At 36.5% G+C, this 6258-nt stretch overlaps 1 pseudogene; it reads left to right on the forward strand.

Annotated features, from left to right (window-relative positions):
- Positions 1-6258, forward strand: part of LOC107701979 (multiple epidermal growth factor-like domains protein 6) — an 81663-nt pseudogene that overhangs the window by 72089 nt on the left and 3316 nt on the right.

A 6258-nucleotide genomic window follows, 5' to 3' on the forward strand; every position in this document is an offset into this window, starting at 1 on the left:
TATTATATTTATATATAATTTAACTATTATACTAATAATATAAATTTAATTATGCAATGTCTTATATTTATTTATGTATATATAATTTATTATTTAAATATAATGTTCATCTATGTGTTTGCAAATATATGCTTCATGTTGACGTGTGTGTGTGTGTGTGTGTGTGTGTGTGTTTTATCAGAATGCCCAGCGGGTCGGTTCGGGTCAGACTGTCAGGATAGATGTGATTGTCTGAATGGTGCTCAGTGCGACTGAACATTCTGTGATCTAAACCAAAGCCTAAGTAAGAGTAGCCCCTCATTTGTCTCACCTCAACTCACTGTCCCAAAAGGAAATATGTCCACACTGGAAATAAACTGAGCTTGTGTGGGCTTTTTTGTTTTGTTTGTCTGAACATATGGAGACCAAATGATTGTAAACTCAAAAAACCTTTCTAAAGATGTAAATAATGTCTTATTTGACATGTAATATGTGTGTGTAGGGAAGTGTGAGGGTGTAATGATCATGATCAGTAGTGTGTGTGTGTGTGTGTCAGCGTGTGTATCCGGGCGGTTTGGAGTCGGCTGTGAGGGCCGGTGTGAGTGTGATCACGGCGCCCCCTGTCATCATGTGAGCGGACAGTGTTTCTGTCCTGCAGGATGGAGAGGAAGACACTGTGAGAAAGGTCAGTTCATAACCTGTGTGACCATCACTTCAATGTCCAGGATGTTGAACAGGATTTGTACGTTCATCCGCAAATGCTGCTCATTGCATTTCTGATGTTATTTTAATGTCTATGTCTATGGGGCATCTTTGGGGGGCTCTTGCGCGCAAGGGGTACAACTTATACCACATTGTGAGGTATGTTCTCACACAGCTTGCCAGCTTGGCCAAATGTGGCCACCCACATGTTTGTCTGAAATCCTCACTTGGGGCTATGTCCCGTCAAAATTGGTCACAATGTTAAGTCTATGGGATTTTTCGCCCGCTTCACTTGAAGTTTGTGTCCAGTGTCTGTGTGTGTAACACTTTGTGTGTGTGTCAGCATGTCTGCCGGGCTCATACGGTCAGGACTGTGTCCAGCGCTGCTCCTGCCCGCCGGGTACGTCATGCCATCACGTGACGGGACGCTGCGGCTGCTCTCCCGGCTACACGGGCAACGGCTGCGAGCAGAGTGAGTCTGCAGCTTCACAAATGACTGCATCACAAGAGTTGTTCTAAAAAATATGATCATCCGTGTGGGTCTCAACAGTCTGTCTGCCCGGCACCTTCAGCATCAACTGTAATCAGCTGTGTCAGTGTTCAGAGAGAAACCAGCTGTGCCACCCGGTGTCTGGAGTGTGTTACTGCGCGCCTGGATTCACAGGACCCAAGTGTGAACAGGGTGAGTGATGCTTTTAAACTTCCACAAACCACTGGATTCATATTGGTACTGAGAGTTTGTTCCTCTGCTGTGGTTTAGATCAGTCGAGTTCATCAGAGAACTGCACGGGGTTTGTGACTTGAGCAGCTAACAACTGATTAAATCCTAACAATGTCAAATTAAAATAACGATACAGAAAATCCTAAAAATGCAAAATTAAGGTACATTTTAAAATTAAAATAAATTCAAACACTTAATAAATTAATAAAAGCATAAAAATGTGAGGTTAAAATAAATCTTTAAAAAAATGTAATAAATCTTTCCAAAAATGTAAAAGTAAAATGAATAAATAAAATCTCATTAAAACCTAAAACATAAAATAATACATTTTAAAATGAATACAATCAGACAGAAACTTACCAAAATGTATAAAATCCTAAAAATATCAAATTTCAATTTAAGGTAAATTTTAAAACACAAGCAAATTAAAAAATAAATAAAAATCTCATTAAAATTTCAATCATAAAATAATACTTTTTAAAATAAATACAATCAAACTGAAACTTACCAAAATTTATAAAATCCTAAAAATATAAAATTTGAATTTAAGGTAAATTTTAAAACACAGCACATTAAATATAATATAATATAATATAATAAAAAATAAAGTGACAAAAATGTACATTTAAATACATTTTAAAATAAAACAAACTATACTCTTACCTAAAATTGATACAATCATAAAAGTGTAAAATTAAATACATTTTAAAATAAAAACAAACTAAAACACAAAAAATAAAATCATCAATCAAAATAAAAAAATAAAAAAAATTAAAACACTTAATACATTAATAAAATCATAAAAATGTGAGGTTAAAATAAACAATTATTTAAAAAAATGTAATAAATCTTTCCAAAAATGTAAAATAAATAAAAATGTACAATTAAAATGAATAATTTTAAAATAAAAACAAGCTAAAACACTGAATAAAAATAATAAAATCATAGAAATGTAAAATGAAAATACATTTACAATAAAAACTAAATAAAATACAAAAATAATAAGACTATAAAAAAAAAATTATAAATACAATAGCAAAATAAAAACATTTAAAAAGCACTTACTAAAAATATGAAATATTTTACCACCATGACACACAACATTAGAAAACTGTGAACAAGTGAATGTGCTGTTAAATTATTGTAATATTAAAGGGTGTAAATATTTAAATATGAACTATTTAATATTAAAGTAGTAATGTCAAAAGGGGTTTGGCTAACAAATAGTGAATCCCTGTTTTAGATAAAAGGCTATTTGACTACGATAGGTGAGAGGTGGGTAACTCAGTAAAGTTTGTATAGAGTATATTGACTGTGTTGCTGATGCTGCTGTTTTGGATGTGTTTGGTGTGTAGCGTGTGCCGAGGGTTTCTACGGTCCCGGCTGCGAGCGTCGCTGTCAGTGTGTGAACGGAGGCGTTTGTCTTTCAGTCTCGGGCGCCTGTAAGTGTCCGGCCGGATTCATCGGGGCCCGCTGTCATCTCAGTGAGTCACACACAACAAACCCTTAACAAAATACACTGCATGTGTCTCAGACAGCAGCGTTTCAACAGCACTCTTCTCCTCCCGTCCCGTCTGGTGTTCAGCGTGTCCAGCGGGACGCTACGGGCCGGACTGTGGCCGTGTGGCCGTCTGTGGAAAGGGGGCGAGGAGTGACCCGGTCACCGGCGTCTGTGTGGGAGAGGAAGGTGAGCTGGTGTTCTGTGAGGGTAGATGTGTGTTCTCAGACGTCTGACAGCAGTGTGTGTGTGTGTGTGTAGGCCGCTCTCAGCACTGTGACTGCAGTAACAGAGGCCTGTGTGACGCCGGCTCTGGAAACTGTTCATGTGGCCTTGGCTGGACCGGCTCGCGCTGTGAGAGAGGTGACATATATCATCATCCATAGAGTTCATAATGTTGCTCTTACTCTACCTTTAAAGGGGTCATATGATGTTGCTAAAAACAACATTATTTTGTGTATTTGGTGTAATGAAATGTGTTTATGCGGTTTAAGGTTCGAAAAACACATTATTTTCCACATACTGTACATTATTGTTTCTCCTCTATGCCCCGCCTTTCTGAAACGCGTCGATTTTTACAAAGCTCATCGGTCTGAAAAGCGAGGTGTGCTGTGATTGGCCAGCTATCCAGTGTGTTGTGATTGGCCGAATACCTCAAGCGTGTGACAGAAATGTTACGCCCTTTACCATACATACCATGTCCCGGCCGGAGCGACGAGACAAAAACATGAAAACGCATTATGAGTCATTTATTCATCTGACATGATCCATCAGCCGAGATTCATCCCAGTGGGTAATTGATGTTGAAAAGCCATCAAATTGACGTCAATAAACAGGTCAAATATGCAAATCAGTCTGACGTCAGAAACTCGACATGATGTTGATGTGATGTAAATTGAACTTCAAACATATTGGCCTACATTAAAGCAGTTTCAGTGTGGGATTAACTTCCTATTTTTACCTAATTACCACCGGAAGAAACTGCCATCCAAACTGAATTTAAAATAACGTTACAGCGTCTTGATCAAGTCTTGACTAATATTTAATGTCAAATTGATATCAAGCCTGCTGGGATCTTTACTCAAAAAGTAAAAACTTTATTTTTGGACAGACTCTTCTCATTTCTTTTGAAATGTATTATTATTATTATTAATAATGTACCTGTTCATTTATAGATTAAATGCTTATGAATCCATTGACTTCTTTCTAATCACTAATTAGATCTGGAGTTTTGTTTTAGTTTGATGTGTGATAGAAATACAATATAGCTACAAATATTCATTTGATATGAATCAAAGTGCAATTACATTTTAAAATATTTGAATCTATGTCAATTATCTGTCAAGTATTATATATAAAATAATAGATCTGTTAAATAAAAAATATCTGTTGTAATGTATCTAAAATAACACAAACACAAAATATATAAAATATATAACAAAAATATTTTTAGGGAAATGATTGAAAACAAAAATTATATATAATATTATCTAAATGATACAAGTATGTAATAATACAATTATAATATTCTATAATTACATAGGATATAATTATACATATGAAGCATATGTATAATAAAAACTGTATAGTGAACATTGAAATATTTGACTGTGTATTAGTCTTTAAATTACACAAAGTAATAAATATAATATTGTATAATTAAATATAATAAATATGTATTTTATATTATAATAATTATAATAGAAATTATACAATCTAATTTTATAGACTCTCCTGCTTCAGATCTGTTCTGTTTCTATCTGTGGCTGGGTTTATGATTTAGTGTGTGTGTGTGTGTTGTCAGAGTGTGCCGCGGGTCGCTTCGGTCCTGGCTGTGCTCTGCAGTGTTTGTGTCAGAATAACAGCACATGTGACCGAGTGACAGGAAGCTGCTGGTGTCAGCCGGGATATTACGGTCATCTCTGTCAACACGGTGAGATCCATGAGAAGCTCTTCCAGCACAGACTGAGTGTTTGCTGTGTGCTGACTGTGTGTGTGTGTGTGTTTCAGCGTGTCCCGCCGGTCTGTTCGGCTCTGGCTGTCAGCAGTTCTGTGACTGTGTGAACGCGGCTTCATGTCACCCCAGAACCGGACAGTGCCTCTGTCCCGCTGGATTTCACGGCTCTCGCTGTGAAAGAGGTCAGACGTTCAGCATCTACATCAGTCCACACACACTTGCATTTGTGGTTTATGGGGACTCTCCATAGGTGTAATGGATTTTATACTGTACAAACTGTATTTTCTATCGCCCTACGCCAACCCTACACCTAAACCTACCCCTCACAGGAAACTACTGGCAATTTTTGAATTTCATAAAACACTGTTTTGTATGTTTTTAAGCCTTTTGTTTTACGGGGACACAGGAAGTGTCCTCATAAACCATATATACCAGTACACACACAATGCCAATGCATTTCATGTTTTTGTACATGCATATACAGTATATATATATATATATATAATTTATACACACACACACACAGAGAGATAGATGAAAATTGATATGTAAACATTTAGAATTAAAGATTATAAAAATAATTCATGTTATTTTTTTTTATTTTATATATTTAATAATACTAGTAACACACAATATAATATATACAATAATAACAATAGTTATAATACTGTATAATTAAATATGCTTACTTAAAATAAGCAATAACTGAAATACAAAACATAATAATAAAACATATTTCAGCTTGTTTTATTTCTGCTTATGGCCAAGGAACCATTTCTTATTTTGGTTAAATTTATGTTAAAGTACTAAAATAAATTACAACCTTAAAAAGCGTTTTCATTACTCAAAATAAAATGAACATTAACCAAAAAAACCCCCTCTTTTTCTTCCTCAGAATGTGAGCAGGGCACGTTTGGTCTGAAGTGCTCTCGGTCATGTGACTGTGCGGAGGACACAGCGTGTGACCCGGTGAGCGGCAGCTGTGTCTGTGCCTCAGGAAAGACGGGCGTCCGGTGTGACAGCGGTGAGTCCAGTAACACCACTGCACGTGATGTTCATGATTATATCTATATGAATATGCGTGTGTAATGCATGCTGTTGTGTGTCAGACTGCAGTGTGACGCAGTTCGGACCTGACTGTGCGCTCAGCTGTGAGTGTGAGAACGGCGCTCAGTGCGACCGCAGAAACGGACGCTGCCTGTGTCTCAGCGGCTGGATCGGCCTCACGTGCTCACAACGTAAATCTGCTTGAGATCAGCCTCTCTCCAGCCAGTCAGGCAAAAAAGTCCCAACTTAGAGCTAAATATATTTATTATTGCATAGGAATCAAAAATTGAGAATCACAATTCTCAGTGACGTCTCATGAAACAGTGTGTATTTCATTGTAGTTATTTCTAGATT

Source organism: Sinocyclocheilus anshuiensis, unplaced genomic scaffold (genome assembly GCF_001515605.1).
Source record: "Sinocyclocheilus anshuiensis isolate Anshui unplaced genomic scaffold, SAMN03320099.WGS_v1.1 scaffold262, whole genome shotgun sequence".
Classification (NCBI taxonomy): Eukaryota; Metazoa; Chordata; class Actinopteri; order Cypriniformes; family Cyprinidae; genus Sinocyclocheilus; species Sinocyclocheilus anshuiensis.